The sequence below is a fragment of the Capricornis sumatraensis genome, chromosome 23, assembly GCF_032405125.1.
Source record: "Capricornis sumatraensis isolate serow.1 chromosome 23, serow.2, whole genome shotgun sequence".
NCBI classification, from domain to species: Eukaryota; Metazoa; Chordata; class Mammalia; order Artiodactyla; family Bovidae; genus Capricornis; species Capricornis sumatraensis.
This window is the reverse complement of record NC_091091.1, coordinates 48797868-48817037: the sequence shown is the minus strand read 5'-3', so window position 1 is coordinate 48817037 and position 19170 is coordinate 48797868. Positions and strand designations below refer to the sequence as shown.

Genomic DNA, 19170 nt, shown 5'->3' with positions numbered 1-19170 from the left:
AATTGAAATACATTATAAAAATATGAAATGGACATTCTAGAACTGCAAACACAAAGTTTGGAATTCAGAACTCACTGATTAAGATTAACAGGAGATGGAATAGTGTAGGAAACAGGATCTGTGATCGACAAGACAGGACCCCAGAGAGAACGCAAACCATGGCAGAGGAAGAGAAAAGGAGAGTGAGCAGCAAACAAGAGCCCCAGGGCCGTGAGGACACAGAAAACAGGACCGGCTCCTGTGGTCCGACCCCAGAAGGAAAGGAGGCGGATGAAGAAGGGACACACGTGAATCAGTGAGGTGAGAATTTTCCAAAACAAGTAACAGATGCCAACCCCGCGACTCAAGAAGCTCAGCAAACTCCAAGCAGGGCTCAGTATGAAGAAAACTCACAACTAACCACACAGTTAATTAGTTCCAAACCACAGAGAAATGGAAAACCAGAGAGAAAAATCTTAACAGCAACCAGAGTAAAAAGTTCCCACTACCTTCAAAGGGGCAACAACAAGGCTGACAGCTGACGACTCCACAGAAGCCTCAGAAATCAGAAGAAAATGAAATGAAATGTTTAAACTGATGAAAGGCTGGGGAGGGAGAGGAAGCACCCAGGCAGACCCCACTTGGTGTTGCTCAGGGCTGGGGAGGGAGAGGAAGCACCCAGGCAGACCCCACTTGGTGCTGCTCGGGGCTGGGGAGGCAGAGGAAGCACCCAGGCAGACCCCACTTGGTGAGGAGGCGACAGGTGTCGTGCTCATGACTTTCACTCCTCAGCATACATGTGTATCTCATATGCTCCTTAGTGTGTGTTTCAAACAACACAAAATTTTAAAAAGTAAAAAAGGGGAGGACCAAAGAGGGAGGGAAAGGAGGAAGGAAAGAAAACATCTGCATCAGAAGAACACGGAAGATCAAATTAATGTAGCAAAGAGCCCTGAAGTCAAAATTCCACAAAATGGAAAACTGACAAAACCTGGAAATGTGCACCTTGTGATGGGAAAGAGCAAGGACACTTTTCTAGAAGCTGATTATTACGCTGAGAGAGACTTCCAAAGCTCCGTCACCTGAGACTGAAAGAAACACAGACTCGTCTCCAGCTGGAAACCAGCACACCATGGATATCTGTACGTGCAGACTAAATTTATATGTAACTGCAAACTTTGTGAGTGAACACACTTCTTTAGTTCCACAAGAACTCCAGACACGCGGCGTCACTGGGGCGCTGTGAGCACTCACACTCAACAGAAGGCACCCGTGCAGCGGGGGACGCACTGGGCAAATCAGAGCAGTCACGGTCACGCACTCCGAATGCTCGTGTGATGCCCGTGAGGGCACAGACACCCCGAAGCAACCCCCACGCCCTCACGCACCTGTGTGAGCACGGGCACCCTCTGTTAACGCTTAGTTTACATGGGAGTGCAGGTGATCGACGGAGGAGCCTGGTGGGCTACAGTCCGTGGGGCCGCAAGAGTCAGACACGACTGAGCGACTTCACCTCACCTTACAGGTGATCGGCGATGCTGTGGCCATTTCAGGTGCACAGCAAAGGAACGGACACACGCACTCTGACCTTCCTAGGTGTGCACAGGGCTGTGAGGGGAGCACAGCGGAGGCAGCCGGGCTCCAGCACCACGTGCGGAGCGGGCCACAAGAGCCCCCGGACAAGGGGTTCAGTTCTCACACGCAGAGCTCTCTGCACGGCCAAACAGATGGCAGCATGGGGGTTTATGCTGCCTTGAAGTGAAGTGAAGTTGCTCAGTCATGTCTGACTCTGCGACCCCATGGACTGTAGCCTACCGGGCTCCTCCATCCGTGGGATTTTCCAGGCAAGAATACTGGAGTGGGTTGTGATTTCCTTCTCCAGGGGAACTTCCCGACCCAGGTATCGAACCCGGGTCTCCCGCATTGTAGGCAGATGCTTTACCATCTGAGCCACAAGAGAAGCCCATGCTGTCATAAGCGCTGTTAAACATCAGCCGTGAAGGTCCAGGCTGGCTGTAGATTCAGCTGGGAGCAATGCACTCTTCCACGGTCTGGTCTCCTCTTAAGACAGCATGAAACACCGACGTGAGAGTCCTCAGCAAACCACCTTTCTGTTGACGCCACACATTTAAAACCACGGGTGACAAGAGAAAAGTCATCTGAACTGGAAATGCCCTTAATTCTCTGAGTTCCCAGTTCTGTCCTCTCCATATGGAGCTGGCAGGAATCATCCTCCTTTGAGGTGGTAGCGGTCTGACTTTTTGCAACCCCACGGACGACAGCCCGCCAGGCTCCTCTCTCCGTGGGATTTCCCACACAGAATACTGGAGTGGGTTGCCATTTCCTTCTCCAGGGAATCTTCCTGACCCTGAGATCGAACCCAGGTCTCCTGCATTGGCAGGAGAATTATTTACCACTGAGCCACCTGGGAAGCCCCTCCTTGGGAGTAAAACCCCAAATAACATGCTTTAAATTCCTTGACAGAAACTCAACTTGTTTCTCCCAACATCACCAAACACCTATGTGTCACTCACCCATGAGTCACTCCCAGCCTGACCTGGATCTACCTAACATAAGCAGGAAACCCCCGGGCCCTTTAAACACAGGAAGTAGGCTGACACGCAGGAACGGGAGCATCGAGAGGCCAGCAGGAGAGGGTGAGCCCCCTCAGGACTTGGCTGCTCCCACCTTTCATCCGGGCGGATGCTGGGAAGCTGAGGCGTCACCAGAGCCCAGAAGGCGGGGCCACCGGGAGGAGCAAGAGCCACAGGTGGCCAGGGGCTGCTGGGGCGGGGCCACTCTCGACAGAGACAAGTGGACGCAGAGATCAGACGAGGAACGGCCGTATCTGCAGCCCTCACCGGGGGCGCTCCACTCTCCCCCAGCACCGCTCAGGACCACCAGAAGTCAGAGCTGAGCAAGACCAAGTGGGATGGCCCCAACGACCACCGTGCAGTGGCCTTCTGCTTCCACAGGACATCGGGTGACACAGACCCGCCCTGAGACATCCCCTGCAGTCAGGCCCCTCCCTGTGCCCTGCCCCTGAGTCAAGGAGGGCCAGCAGCGCAATCCACCTGGACCGTCCTTCTTAGGTCCCTGAGCAACAATGTGATACACTTGGCTTCCGCTGAGGACTCACAACAAAACAAAATCAAACCAAACCATTCCTGCATTCTTTTAAAGCCAACATTAAATCACTAACCATGCCTTATTCTAAAATTCCTAGACAAACTCCTCCACAGGAAAAGGTCTCTCTCTCCTGAACCGTGACAGTCACTTCCTAATCACACCCTCTTCCCTCTTCATCATGGCCGCCTGTAGGCTCTATTTCAGATTCATCTGGACCCGCGAAAGCTATCCTCAGGCTTCTCTGATGGCTCAGATGGCAAAGAACCTGCCTGCAATGCGGGAGACATGGGTTCAATCCCCGGGTAGGGAAGATCCCCTGGAGAAGGTAATGGCTACCCACTCCAGTATTCTTGCCTGGAGAATCCCATGGACAGAGGAACCTGGCGGGCTACAGTCCATGGGGTTGCAAAGAGTCAGACACGACTGAGCGACTGACACGTTCCCTTCAAGCCATCCCTAGTCTGGGTTTCCTGCCATATTTAATTTTCTCTACTAGCACATGGTCCACTGGCAACCACAATGATCTAAATACAGCCAAGAATCAGAAAACAAACAGAAAAGTCTCCTGCCAGCCAAAATGCTGTCTCAAAATCCACGCACTAAAGGCCCCCGACTCTGAAGCCAGCCGCCTGGGTTAGAACAGCTACTATGAATGTGTCTCATATGTTCAAGAATATGGAAGAAAACATAAACTTTATGAAAAACACAGAAGATGTAAGAGAGACCCAAAGGGAATGCAGATGTAAAGCAGACTATGGAAAATGAAAAATCACCCGACGTGATCGACAAAGTAGACACAGCAGAAGGGGGGAAACGTGCGTGAAATGAACATACAACGTTTTTTAAACTGTCCAGGAAGAGAGAGGAAGGCCGAAGAAAACGGACAGCGCATCAGGAAGACGTGGGACAATATTGTGCAGTCCAACACACATGCAACTGGGAGTCCCAGAAAACGGCAGAAAATTGTTTGAAGAAATAATTACTATTCCTTCATATGTGATCAAAACCCATACTCACTGCTGCAAGAAACTCAGTGAAACCAAAGCAGAAGAAAACATAAAGAACTAAACCAAGGCAAGTCGTAAACAAATTGCTGAAAAGAAGTAATAAAGAAAAAAACCTGAGGAGTGAAAAGACGGTGACACACGGAGGCACGCGGGGAGGAGACGGTCACACACCGAGGCACGCGGGGAGGAGACGGTCACACACCGAGGCACGCGGGGAGGAGACGGTCACACACCGAGGCACGCGGGGAGGAGACGGTCACACACCGAGGCACGCGGGGAGGAGACGGTCACACACGGAGGCACGCGGGGAGGAGACGGTGACACACGGAGGCACGCGGGGAGGAGACGGTGACACACGGAGGCACGCGGGGAGGAGACGGTGACACACGGAGGCACGCGGGGAGGAGACGGTGACACACGGAGGCACGCGGGGAGGAGACGGTCACACACCGAGGCACGCGGGGAGGAGACGGTCACACACCGAGGCACGCGGGGAGGAGACGGTGACACACGGAGGCACGCGGGGAGGAGACGGTGACACACGGAGGCACGCGGGGAGGAGACGGTGAGACACGGAGGCACGCGGGGAGGAGACGGTGAGACACGGAGGCACGCGGGGAGGAGACGGTCACACACGGAGGCACAAAATTAAGAGGGAGAGCAAACTGTTCAGAAACTGTGCAAGACAGGACACAATGGAATGTATTTAAAGCATGAAAATGGGGGGAAAGGGGTCAATCTAGAATTCTGTGAGAGGCAAAATATCTTTCAAGAATGAAAGTCAGAATAAAGCCTTATTCCAAAAACGAAAAAAGTAAGCCAATTTGTACACTAGCGGACCTTTATCTGAGAAACACTGGTGCAAGTTCCATAGGCATTAGGATGGAAACTCAGATTTCCCAAGAGTAGAGAGCATGCAAGTGGTAAGTATGCAAATAAATATAAAAGTTTTTTCAGTTTTAATCTCTTTAAAGGACAACTGACTGCCTAAAACAAAAATAATAAAAGTATATTTTGGAGTTTATAACATATGTAGAAATAAAACATACTAAATAAATATAATCCCCCAAAAACAGGATGAGAGAAACTGAAATAGACTCACGGAAGGTTCTTACACTGTCCATGACGATGAGTAATATGACGTGAATGCGGCCTATGATGAGCTAATTATGACTGTTACACACTCTAGAGCCAATAAGAGCCAGTGTACATATGTGGTAAATTGACATCATCTTAAAATATATTCAAAGAGTCTGAACAAAAGCAGGAAAACGGAGGGAGAAGGGTGAAGGGACAAACAGAACGAGGAGAAAACACATACCAAGCTGGTGCCCGTGACCCACCTCACTGGTCATTACATGACATGTAAGTAGTCTGAATACTTCAATTTAGAAAGACCTTATGATTAGCAAGCTGTCTACAAGAAACATGTGTTAAATGTAAAGATACAATGTGAAAGAATGGGAAAACATTCACCACAGAAACAGTAACGGAAAGAAAGCTGGAGTGGCTATCTGAATATCAAACACAGAATTTCAAAACAAGGAAATTGCTAAGACTAAAGACCATTAAGAGTAAAAGGGTTAATTCGCCGAAAGGACGTAAAAATTCTAAATATGCACGCACCTAATAAAGGACTTTGAAACAGATGAAGCAAGAACAGAGAACACAACAGGAAACAGACAAATCTCCAGCAACAGTTGGTGATTTCAGCACTCCTTTCCTATAATTTATAGAACGGGGAGACAGAAAAGCAGTAAGAATATATTAAAGACAACACTTGAGTAACAAAAATGTTTAGTGTTGCTTAAATGAACTAGTAATATTTAAATCTTTTTCAACGTTGTATTGAGGTATGACTCTGGAGTCTCTAGGAAGTTTTCAGAGTGCCAAGTTGCTGAGCCCAAACAGTGACAGGAATACAGGTGTGGAGGGAAGAGTCCCGCGATCTCGCCCTGCCCACCCACCTGCTCTCTCCATCCGGAAAACCCAGGGCCTTTCAGAACCCGATCGCCCACCTGCAAACACAGGGGGAAGAGCAGAGGGGCACACCTGTTTCCCCACCCCACGCCCAGAGCACAAGGAGAGGGATATGAGAGCACCCCATGTTATCAAAGGAAACGCCTATTTGCTGCATCTCCTTAAACACTGGCTGGCACCCCCACCACTACCGTCTCCTGCACAAACTTTCCCATCTCCCTAGGAGACTTGCTCCTGAACCACCACTAGAGAACTTTTTCTATTTCGGCTTAAAGCTGGAAATGAGGAGGAGGGTGAAGAAATAATGCTTTGGTGGAGCAAGTCAGTGGAGGAACGTGAAAACAGTTAAAACTCATTAGATTTCTGGTCAAGACGCAAGACCGCCGTCCCCCCAAAATCAAGCAATCTATTCTAACTGGGTTCCCATGGTAACTGTACAATTGGGCTTTTCAATATGACATCCCGAAGGCCCAATGCACACTTGTAAAATATACTCTGAACAGCCTGAAGTGTTTTCATGTTACTGCGCTCCCAGACCAATGACTGCACGTGTCCGCCCTGCCCGCCGGGGGCGGGGCACGCTGGCGGCGCTTGCGGTACCAACACAAGTCCGGCAAGGAATACAGGAGACCGGAGCAGGTATATAAAACGGGCCACATGCTGGAGCTCCAGCCAGTCTGCTCTGGGGACAAACCGGTACGACGACTGTCACAGAGCCCCGTTTACGGACTGCACGCCACACCACGAGGCCCCTCTTATTGATTTCAAGGTTAAACAGAATCAATCACTAATAATTACAAGAGGGGCCTCCAGGTTAATCATATTCTTAGACTCTCAGTACTGAATTAAATGACAAGCATAGCTGCCCTGATAAATAAAACACAACTGAGGATCCAAACCCACATTTCAGGTGTCAACAGGACGGTACTAAGCACAGCACCCAGCGCCGCCCCAGACCTCAGCCTCTCCGGTGCTGGAACACAGCAGTCTGTCCCAGCTACCGCTGGGCCCCGAGTGGACCCAGGAGCAGAGTGCTGATTATCCTCTGAAGATGCAAAGGGTCGAAGCTCAGAAATGGCGAAAGTTCACAACTTCAGTGTTCCTTCCAACAATCCTAAAAACACCCACACGTTTGAGACATTCTGCAGAACCACAATACATACTGTGGTTTCTGGCAGACTGGCGACCAGGGCAGAAGTAAATCTAAGTCTCCCACCTTTATTTACTACATCCCCTCACCGATGGCCACAGTTTTAACGTGGGCCAGTCTGGTGCAAGTGTGGGCTGGCAGGCTTCCAGGGAGAAGCACCCTGCTTAGTCCCCAACTCTACAGAGACCTCCAAAAATCCTCAAGACAACTTAGCATGAAAAGCAGCAAACTGCATGGTTCTCAGGATGCTCGCTAGAGCCCAGCAGAATGACCACATGATGCTCCTCGGTTCCAGCAGGAGCAGAGTACGAACTGACCCAAAATCGAGAAAAAATAAAAAGCAACAGAAACTCCCAACCAAAAGGCTGAGGCTGTAGGCCAGTACTATTACTCCTCTTTGTGTTTAAGAAACCCAGTCATCCAGTATTTACTCCAGTCCCACCTCCCAGCTTCCCTCAGGGCCTGGGGCCTTGACTGCTTTCCAGCAGGGTCGGCCCGGCACCAGGATAAGACCAGGCCTGTCCATGGTCCACCGGCCCTCTGGTGTCTTGACCAAATCTGCCAGATTTCCTTTCTAAAACCTCTGGGATCCTGGTAATAAGACGGGTTTCTGTTCATCTTGTTTTCTTTTATTCTGATACACACATCTCTCAGGATGCCAAGAGCTAAACCTGCAAACAGTCCTATTTTTGAACACTGATCACCAAGTTATCTTTATCTCCCAATGCCAACTTCATGTGCAAACCCCTCATGAGTCCTATGCTTTTGAAGTAACCTCATTTAGTCTGCACCTCACCTTGTATTAGTCAGATCGAGCTGCTATAACAGAATATCACATACTAAGTGGCTTAACAGACAGAAATTCATTTTCTCACAGTTCTGGAGACTGGCAAGTCCAAGATCAAGGCTCCAGCTGATTTGGTTTCTGGTGAGGGCTTTCTTCCTGGCTTGTAGGAAGCCACCTGCTGCCAATAAGATCACCCTCTCTCTTTTCTTATAAGGCCACCAATCCTACTGGATCAGGGCCCCTTCTTCCAACCTCATTTATTCTAAACAATCCCCTAACATCCCCATCTCCCAATACAGTCACAGTGGGGGTCAGGGCTTCAACATGTGGATTGTAGGGGCACCGTTCTGTCCACAGCAACCTGTGCCCTGAATCCTTTGCTGGGCCCTGCGTCAGGCGGAAGCCCCACACCAGGCCACGGAGAGTTTCCAAGACAGAATGCCAGCATCAAGAGACAAGAACAGTACAAGCCAATCAGAAACCCGAGTGTACGTGTGATGGGCCCAAAGGGAAGAGACATTACAGGGGCTGAGGAGGTTTCCAGAAGGGCAGGGCTGTGGGAAGGACTTAGGGAGAGCCTGGGAGCAGACAGGGTCTACAATCAGGCTGAATCAGAAGAGGATCCCTAGGCAAGACTCTCTGGGGCCTCCCACCCATTCACTCTGCAATCAAAGAGCTGACGCACAGGTTTCGAGAGAAGCTGCCAGAACAAACGTGGAGGGCCTTGGGGCTAAAAGTGGTGCCAACAGGAGCCTCACAGGCTCATGTTCCTCTGGGGCCTGGGTGGGAAAGAGGGGTCCCCTTGGAGCATCTCTGCACCCCTGCCTCCAACAGGAGGAGGAGGAAGTGGTCCTTGCTCCCTGTGTCTGCCTGGGTGCCCAGCTTACAGGGCCCCGTGGGGCAGCAGTTCCCAGGGACAGAAGCAGGCAGACGGCGTGGGGCACACCAGGCAGAAAGGACCCAGGCGGATGAGGCTGCAGCCAGGCAGTGCCTCCATCAGTGGTGGAGAGACAGGAGATGGGAAAGGTCAGCCATCTGAACCCAGAGTCCACGAGGACTTTGCTCTCCACCCCAAGAGACAGCCTCCAACCTGAGAGCCGACAGAGCCAGCCTGGCCCCACACAGAGAACCTTCCTGGCTTCCAACAGGTGACGCTCCAGCTGAGCTCAGCCCCGGGCAGCCTGGCGCCAGGGCCCCGGTGTGCTGAGCCATGCACAGGGCAGCAGTGGGCACCCAGACAGCAGAATGGAGCAGACACCCGCACAGCCAGGCCTCGGAGCTCCCCTAAGAAGTAGGCTCTGCCACACGAACGCCGGGGCAGGACTAAGGCATGTCATATAGCTGCTTCCACATCTGAAACCACCGGAAGCATGATTTCTGGCCAACACAAAAGAGTATCTCACTAACCTTCTCCAGAATCCACCCTGCCTGGATTGTCCACAGCCGTGTGTAAAAGCACCTCAGGCCCAGAGGTGGCCTCTGAGAGAGAGAGAACACCATGAGGAAATCAGAACTGTGACCTTAGGGGGGCTCTTCTGGCCCGACAAACAGTCCAGAGGGTACCCCTGGGCAACAGCAGGTTCTCAGCCCACCAGGACAGAACAGCGGCTCCAGGACACGTTCTCACCACACTCAAGGCAAAAATAAACAGGTCAGGAACACCTAAGAGGAAGTCTTTAAAGCCCATACTTTTAGTTTAGGGAAACTGAACTCCTGATTGTGACTCAGGGCCCACGTGGTTTCAAGCTGGTGGTGGGGCGCCAGCAAGCATGTCACCCCCAACCCAGGACTGAGTGTGTCCAGGGCTATCAACCACTCAGCCTGCCCAGGGTCCCCAGCGTCAGCCCGGAAATGTCCCGCGTTCCATTAAACCGCCGGCCGCCCAAGACGGACAGAACACACGGCTGTCCGGAGCCTGTCTTTCTTGGGGCAGAAGGCGACCACACCAGTAGTCAGCAAGGTGGATAATGCTGCGTTTCAGGAATATTTCATTTTAGAACCTGCATTTGGTTCTAAGTAACCGTTCTTGCAACAAATTTCAACAGCCCCCTGCCAGGCGCAGCCACCCTCCGGTGACCACCCCCGCCCCCGCCACTGCCCTCCTCCCCAGCAGCCCCTGCCCCCAGGGCAGCCCGGAGACGGATGGTCGGTGCAGGTCCAGCAATCAGCCAGCGGCCGCCTCGACTCACCATCCATCTGACTCGACAGCTTAATCTGATGATAACACAGTGGTGACAGAAACAGATTCTTCTGCGCAATAAAGAATAGCACACATGGGCTTTTCTCGGGATAGCTGGCTAAATTCAGGAACTTTTGGAAATACATCATTTCTGTGCCTCGCCCCTTTATTCAAGGAACTTCCACTTGAGTGTGGAAAGCCTCACAAGGAAGGGTCGCCGTTCACTTCCGGGACACCGGCTCCTCTGAGTCCCTGCCCCCCAGCACTGCCCCTCTAGCGTGCCGGAGCCCGGCGACAAGTGTGGCACCTGGAAAGCTTGGGCGGAGTCTGGCTGTGGGCATGTCGCCAGGCAGCACCTGTTTCCCCCTTCTCCTGCCTCCCCGAACACGCCCACCGGGACCACCGGGGACCACCCGGGCCTCCCTCCCTGGCTGCTGCCTCTCATCCTCCAGCGTGGGCTCCCTGGCCACTTGGCCAGTCCCACCGTCTGTGACCTGCATCTGAGGAGGCTGAGCACGCACCTTATTGGTAATCTACATTCTGATGTGACTGCACACCCCAGTCTTGACAGTTTCATTGTACGGATTCTTTGACTACTTGCAAGAAAGCACAGGTAACCCCACAGAGTGCAGGCTGGGGATGGGGAGGCCTGTTAATGAGCCTCACTCCTCCCCGTTGACATTTCTGCCTGAACGAACAGGTACAGTAAGGCAATCTCCCAGCTTCAGAACCCAAATGCCAGGCCCGACAGACAGGACCGACTCCCCTCCACAGCCAGCTTGCCCCCACTTCCCACTTCCTGAAGGACTGTCTCACGGGAATAAAACATACACCCCAAACGCTGGCTCCTGTCTTTAATAAAGGGGATCTTCAACTTGGGCCTCTACCCCAACTGTCCCTCCATCACCCCACACTCCCCACCAGAAATGCCCCCAGATGGACCCCAAAGCACAGGAGTTTGAGCAAGCTCCAGGAGTTGGTGATGGACAAGGAGGCCTGGCGTGCTGCAGTCCATGGGGTCGCAAAGAGTCGGACACGACTGAGCGACTGAACTGAACTGAAGGGCAGGATGCTCACTAGACTGGAGGGAAACAAGGATTCTGGTTGGCTCTTGCCCTTTGTACAGTTAGTCTCATCGTTCTATGAGTCTATGGTTCCAAATTAAAATTTCTATCCAGGTTGTGCTTCGTGCTTCACAACCAGCCATCCATGACTTCCCGTGCTTACTCTCGTCCAGGGGGACTGAGTCTGTGTGATCACAGCCATCCCGCAGAAGAGGAGGCAGCTGGGGGGTGAGCAGCTGCCCAAAGCCATGCAGCCAGGAAGCGGCATCACCAGAACCCCTCCCGTGGTTCTCCCACCCACAACTCCAGCACTTCATCTGTAAAAATTCAGTTCAGTTCCCCAAAAATGTATTCGGTTGTACATATGGAAGTTAACCCTGACCTGAGACCATAAAAATGCTTGTACCCAGAGGGTGAAAAGGACAGGCCAGCCATTCAGAAGGAGAGATGGGCGTGAAATATAACACGGCTGTCCCTGCTTAGCATTTGTTTGTAAAACTAATGCCAAAGTTTTGGTAACATCTGCATCTTCTGTCATAACCATAAGACTGAACACTACAAAGCTAGGATAACATGTTGGGTTTGCAATTCGAAGAGATTCACACGTCTCTGAGGACTTACAAACTATAGACAGACCCACAGGCACAGGCGACTCAGAACAGCGATGCCGGCCGGGCTGTGTGGGCCAGAGAGCTCTTCTCCACCACGCTCAGGGAGGTGGTGGAGACGCCAAAGACTGCCCGGGAGATGCTCAAACATTCGGGCCCCCTGGCAAGCTTGCAGAGACAGCCTCCTGGGTTCTGACCCAATAATCTCCTTTTTAAACAGCACTCTCGGTAACTCTGAGACCAGCAGGGCTCAGACCACCTCTGAGAAATGCTCTGCTACAGCTCACAAATGTCTCACTTCAAAAGGAGCAATGAAGCCCATGTTCCAGGGGGTGGCTCTTACTTCTGACTCCAACAAGAAGGTGAGATCTGAAGGGGACACCCTCAACCCCTTACAATCCTATGGTTTGGGAAGTAACCTGTAGCTCAAAGTTTAAAAAACAAATGAGAAATAACTACCAGTTTGTTTGTTTTTTTAATTAAAGTACAACATTTAAATGTCTTGTCCCATACTCTGCCCTGAAATTCAGTTCCCTTTCCCACCCAGCTAAAACCTCTGAACGTCCAGGGCTGGAATTGCCCGATCCGTCAATAAGGTAAGTTTTCTAAACTACTATCCATATGACTCAATTTGTCAGTAAAAATTGCCACCAGCGCTGTGCTTGCAGAAAAATGTCCATAAATGCATTATTCCGACTGGCAGATCGATGTCTATAATAAAAACAAATAGATTTAACAAGTGCTGGCTTTTACGAGTCGTGCCATTGGTGGACCGTGCATTCAGTTTCACCCCTAGACTTCTGGGAACGGGCAGCAGAGCCTGGCTGGTCCTCTGCTGACTTCACAAGTGTTCCGGGTAGGGAATTATTCTAACAAGAAAATTTACCAAGTAGGAGAGCAAGCATGCTCGGCATTCACTGTTCTCTCACAATTGTTTCACGGCCACACACATACACACATGACAAACGCTAAGAAAATGTTTCTGCAGAATTTTTAACTGGTTTTATCACAGCTGTTTCACAGGCCCCAAGAGTCTACTCCAGGTTGGGGAAGCAGGGTATACAAGGGGGATGTGAAGCCTGGAGACCCCCCCTCCTCTGCTAGGCCTTCAATCTAACTGAAAACAACTTGTAGTATCAGAAACAAGTGTCCGCATTTAGCACGTGGCCAAGGATGTCCCAGGCTTCCTAGGTGGTCCAAGGAGAAAAGAACCCACCTACCGATGCAGAAGACATAAGAGACACAGGCTCGACCCCTGGATTGGGAAGATCCCCTGGAGCAGGAAATGGCAACCCGCTCCAGTATTCTTGCTTGGAGAATCCCACGGTCAGAGGAGCCTGGCAGGCTCCAGTCCATGGGGCTGCAAAGAGTCAAACATGACTGAAGCAACTTAGCACACACATGCACGAGGATGTCACCGGTGTGTCAGTGGCCCCGGGGCAGCCTCTGTGTTTAGATGCTCAGCTGGAGCAGATGTCATGAGGGTGGCAGCCACAGACTGGCTGAACTGCCAAGGATTCTGAGCACTTTGACCTGACACTGTCTGTGACCCATTTATACGTGAGCCACGTCCGCCAAAACCACTCTGGTTCCTTCAAAGGTTACAAAATGTCACAAAAATGTTTCTTTCCTTTCCTTAAGCGATTTATTTCAACAGTGGCATAAAGGAGTGAGACATTCACTGGATCCCGTATATTCTTGATGTGGCTTTCACCAAACCTTACAACCCTCCTATACAGTAAGTTTAAGTGCTGCAGTCCATGGGGTTGCAAAGAACTGGATATGACTTTGTGACTGAACAACACTGTTGTTAAGAAAATTTAAAAGAAAACTAGACTATTTCTTTCCACTGACCAGCAGATAAGTAGCAGTCACCCAAATGCCGCAGAACACACATCCTGCAGAATCTTGTCTCGAACAGTGGATGTCAAATGCTCACCTACCAAAGCCGAATACAGGGCTTCCCTGGTAGCTCAGTGGTAAAGAGTCCACCTGCCAAAGCAGGAGACACAGGCTCGATCCCCAGGTTGGGAAGATTCCTGGAGAAGGAAATGGCAACCCACTCGATTATTCTTGCCTGGGAAATCCCACGGACAGAGGAGGCTGGCGGGCTACAGTCCCTGCGGTTGCAAAGACTCAGACACGACTTAGTGACTAAACAACATGCCCAAGTCAGGCCTCCAGAGCTAACGGAATGGGAAAACTGATGTCAAAGAAGTGAAAACTAGCCACCCCACACAGCTCACACCTCCTTCCCTCACCCAGATAAACCACAAACACTTTCAGACCAGGACTGGGCACTGGCTTGGTTCATTTACCGTGAGTATATATGAAAAGCTCACTTTCCTCCAATGGTAACACTGGGTTGGCCAAAAAGCTCATCTGAACATTTTTTTGGCCAACCCAATATTATATGTTTATATGTCTCTGATTTTTAAATCTTCAGGTTTCATTTAAGTGATAATCTGTGGTAAGACCCACGCTCATTCAGCAAACAGTTGCATCAGAAACTACGCAGGAAACGGGGGGTCAGAGGGGACTGCGACAGGAGCCAAAGGAGCCCCCGACACCAGCCTCCGGCGCCCAGAGGCCCCTCAGGGTGCCCGCAGCCTCGGGGAAGCGGCCAGGACAGAGGAGCTGCACACTGGGGCCAGGAAGGCAGGCGGGGTGTGCGCGAACACAGATTTGGCAATAATGTTAACACATCACTGCTGGCAAACTGAGCAAAGGTGAGGGTCGCTCAGTCCTGCCCCTCTCAGCGACCCCATGGACTGCACAGTCCATGGTATTCTCCAGGCCAGAACACTGGAGCGAGCAGCCTTTCCCTTCTCCAGGGGATCTCCCCGACCCAGGAATCGAACCAGGGTCTCCTGCACTGCAGGCAGATTCTTTACCAACTGAGCTATCAGGGAGGCCCAGGGAGAGGATTTACTGGCAAAGAGAATTCAGAAATCACTGTTTCGCTTCCTGCTTCTCCTACAAAGGAGACTATAAGCTGAAAACGGCATTGATGCCCCCCAAAAAGAGAGTTGAAATAACAACAGTCTTGGTTTGAATCACCAGCCTCTAAATGTTTGTCCTCTGCAAGATAAGAATAAAGCCAATTTGGAAGTTTATTTAAAAATACTGAGAACCGTAAACTGTTTGGTGTTCCTGAAAAAGCAGGAGGAGAGGCCTGCAGGAGGAAGTCCACAGGGACGCTTGCTCAGGCCTGCCTTCCCCTCCTCAGAGGGGCCCTGAGTGAGACACCCGTAAGGGAAACTGTGGAAGGGCAGGCCTGAGCTGAAGATAAGGCCCAGGTGAGGCGCCACTGGTACTCAAGCAAGACCAAGACAGACAGGAAAAGAAAGGTTTAAGAACCTTCGCAGCTGAACATGAGTAAGACGTTAACCACTGTCCACAGCTGAGGCTTTTATTTCTATAAACCTGGATCTCCGACAGTGAGGCCTTTTTAAAGCAGCATCTAATAACACTAGTTAGGTCTAGTTTGTGTGATACAGATTTGTTTTAATGGCAAGAATGCTCACCGAGAAAAGTACCTTCATACAGCTCTGCCCTTGAGGCCTGCTTCACCCTGCCCCCAGACTGTAAAAGACACGACTCTCCCACTCAAATCCTAATTCAAACCAAGAATCCAAGGAGAAATGAAAGGCCTCCCAGAGCCAGGCCAGCTCTGCTCGTGGGCTCTGGACCTCAGCAAGTGTGGACCTGGCGTCACTGCCTCCTGGGACAAACTTGAGTTAAAAGGTTTTCAACCGCCAGCTGGGGGTGGGAAGCAGCAGCTCTGACATCCTTTTCCTAAAGACGATCGCCCCTAAGGCGTGCTAAGCTTTGTGATGTCTTCTCTACCTCCCTGAGGGTTTTCTGCACTGGGGGACTCATGAGAGCAACTCAGCCCCCACCCACCATCACGCCCTGGGCTGGGAGATGAAGAGGAGCACCTTGGCTGAGATACTCCGAGTGAGGGCGCAGAGTTCAAGGCCAGCCTAACTCTTAGCTCTTTATGTTCAACACCTCCATGTTCTTCTGCAAATAGCAGCGGTGACCCTTCTCTGGACAAAGGAGTCTCCCTCTGCCCGGTGACCATCCATGCAATCAAGCCAAAGCTGCGCTCATGTATAGAAAACGTCCTTCCGGAACAAAGTCATCCAGGAGCTGAGATACAGAGAGAAACACCACGCTTAGGTTCATCATGAGCCCAGCAAGTGAGGAATACCGTTGAGAACTGCTCTTCTGTGTTTATCGGATCCTTGGGAATTACCGTCCCCAGTGTATGTGGCTCTCAAACTTCCACTTGGTCACTCCACGTGTTAGTGTTTACAGATGCAATGGGGGCACAGAGCATACAGAGGCGGGCCCTCCTCTCACATCAAGGTACAGGACATGAGGCCTCTGCACGGGCGGTTTGCTAAGGGCCTCCTGCAAGGAGGGCCAGAGAAGGGGTTCCTGGAAGCTTCCTGGGAACAGAAGGCTGGGGAAAGCAGTGCACAGCAGGAGGGCTTTGCAGGTGTTGACCAACTAGAGGTTTGGCAAGAGCAGCACAACTCCCAGGCCAGGCCATTGTCATTCTACTTGGAAGAAGAACCCCAGGCTGGGAACCCCTGGTCGCTCTTGGAGCCAAGGGGGGGTCCGAGCGGGCCTCATCACCATAGCAAGGGGGACGAGGGGGGTGCCCGGAGGACCACTGGGGGCTGGACTGCCCGACGGGCTGCAGACGCCTGCTCTCCCCGGGGAGAGCCCCGAACTTTGGCGGGAGGTGACCCAGACAACTCACCGCGCTGCCTAAGCCGCCAACCGCAAGGAACTCAGAGCGCAGGACCACGCAGCGCCGAGGGAGCACAGGAAGCCCAGGGGACAGGCACAGGGCGGGAGCGGGGGCGGGGCGGGGGCGGGGCCGAGGCCTGGGGGCGGGACCTGGCAGCGTGCTCGCGGCCTGAGCGAGCCGGGATTCGGCGGAAGCGCGGCGAGGACGCGGAGGGGCGGGACCAGGCCGAGGCTGGGGGCGGGGCCCAGGGCGGGGGCGTGGCCTGGGCGCCAGGGCCGCCGGAAGGGAAGCGCGCGGCGGCGGGGGCGGGACCTCGGCGGGCGGGGGCGGGGCCGAGAGTGGGCCCTGCCTCCCGGCCGGCGCACGCCTTGCTAGGTCGGAGCAGGCGCAGTGCCGCGGCGGCATCCGGGCCGACACCCTGCTCTGCGCAGGCTCGCTGGCCGGTTGCAGCCGCCTGGCGAGGTACAGGCTGGGTGGCCGGCCGGCCCTATCCTCGCTGCCGGGGCCTCGCGATCACTTTGCTGGTCCTTCCTACCCGGCAAGAGCTGGGCCGCAGCGCCTTCCCTGCTGTGCCCCCTGGGCGCTGCCTCAGCTCCTGCGTGGTAGGAAGGACCGGCAAAGTAAAGCACGTTTGCTGTTTGTTCTGGTTTTTTCCTGTTAGCTCACTGTGAAACTTTAGAACGTTTTTTCAGCTTCTCTAATCCTCGAAGTCACCAACTCTGGGGCTTCTCTGGTGGCGCAGTCGGTAAAGACTCCACCTGATATGCAGGAGATCTGGTCTCGATCCCTGGGTCGGGAAGATCTCCTGGAGGAGGAAATGGCAACCCACTCCAGTGTGCTTGCCTGGAAAAATCCCATGGACAGAAGAAAAGGAGCCTGGTGGGTTACAGTCCATGGGGTGGCAAAAGTCAGACACGACTTCGAGGATCTTTGTAATAATCCTCTGTATGTAGGCATGCACATAGGGCTAATAAACATCAGGAACAAGAATACACCAGTCCAGGACCCAATCAGAATTGGGATCCCAACAGAACTGAAGAGGGAAAATAACACAGAAGCTGGATCAAGATGCTTACCAACATCCTAACAAGTGTACTGGGATGTAGTTGGACAGTCCATACATGTATCCTACTTTTCTACTTTTTATCTGAATAGTATTTTAATATGAATTCCTAAGCCATTATCAGCATCTCTGTTTCCCACCCCAGGAAAGAAAGACCATCTTTGGTGCCTGTTTAAGTGGATTATGTGCAGTGGGGGAAGATAGGTGAGAAAGAGTGAGGGGAGGGCAGCATCCAGGGGCCAGGCGGGCACCTGGCTATGCTCAGCAGGACCCCCTCCTGGGGAGGCTGAGACATGCTCCAGCTGCCTCCATGGGGAGGACTCCAGGGGCAGAAGCCAGGGGAGGACACAGGAAGGGCCACTGCCAAGGACTGGTCCTGCCACAGACCAAGACTCTATCTAGAATGCGACTCTACCCGGAGCAGAGCTACAGTCTGCATTCCCTGTACTTACTGGTAAGTTCTTTCCTTTTTGGTGATGATTTTCAAAAACTCAAATCGTTTTTTTCAAAAGCTCCCCTCCGCCTCATGACCCTGTCCCATCACACCCGATCCTCATCTATAAGCACAAGGACGGCTCCCAGTCAGGGAGCTAGCCTACTGTGTGAGGTTCACGGGGTTCAGGAGACGCAGGATGCCGTCTTGCTTTGAAGGCCACCTGATCTTGCTGTAGGATGACAGCGTTGCACAGCTCGGTGAGGTTCCTTTGGGCTTTTCCATCCTCAGATCAATAAATCATACCCATTCTTCTCTGGACGCAGGTTCCCATGAATGACTTTTTACAAAAGAGGTGGAAAACCCCAGAAGCCTCTGCTCACCTTCACTCTGATTTCTTCACAGACCTCCCAGGATGTCCTTTACCATAAGCCAGCTTTCTTGTGGGCACTGGAAAGTGTTCATCTGCATCATTTCTGTAAACATACAAATGGATACTGGGTTAAACAAATGAACACGACATGTGATTGCTTCCAATGATTTGCAACCCAAGAAATTTGTTTAATAAGCCTCTCTTTCCAAGCTGCTTTGTGACATTAGAGACCATTTACAACAAAGCTGTCTTCAGTAGTCAAACTTAATCCTTACTACCCTGCCTTTGGGAAAAGAAGGGATTTTATAACGATCACTTAAAACCTTGTGTGGTTTGAAAGCCCTGAACTCTGGACAAACCTGTGAGAGTCTTGGAACAAAAGAAACATTACAGAGCTCACCACTTGCCACTTTGGTTTTCTTTAGGACCGCATCTCCAGTGGAGAGCGTCGCCTATTAACACAATTGATTTTCTCAGCCCCAGTGTTCTATAAAGGTCGGAGCCAAAAGCTGGCCGGAGCCAGCATCCTGGACCTGGGTGATGTGGTCAACCAGCCTGAGAGGACAGGAGCACGGGGTGTTCTGGACGGGGGAAAAGGAGACCCTCGGGACCTGGGGGTGGGCTCTGGTTGCCTCTGATTACACTCTGCTCTG

General features: G+C 51.9%; 1 protein-coding gene across 1 annotated transcript in view; it reads right to left on the bottom strand.

Annotated features, from left to right (window-relative positions):
• The window catches only part of MGMT (O-6-methylguanine-DNA methyltransferase), a 264390-nt gene extending 247670 nt beyond the window's left edge, over positions 1 to 16720 (bottom strand). Inside the window, exon 1 of the mRNA XM_068961690.1 lies at positions 16658 to 16720. The gene's annotated coding sequence lies outside the window, so the exon portion shown is untranslated. The remainder of the gene's footprint in view (positions 1 to 16657) is intronic.
• Positions 16721 to 19170: the final 2450 nt, after the last annotated feature.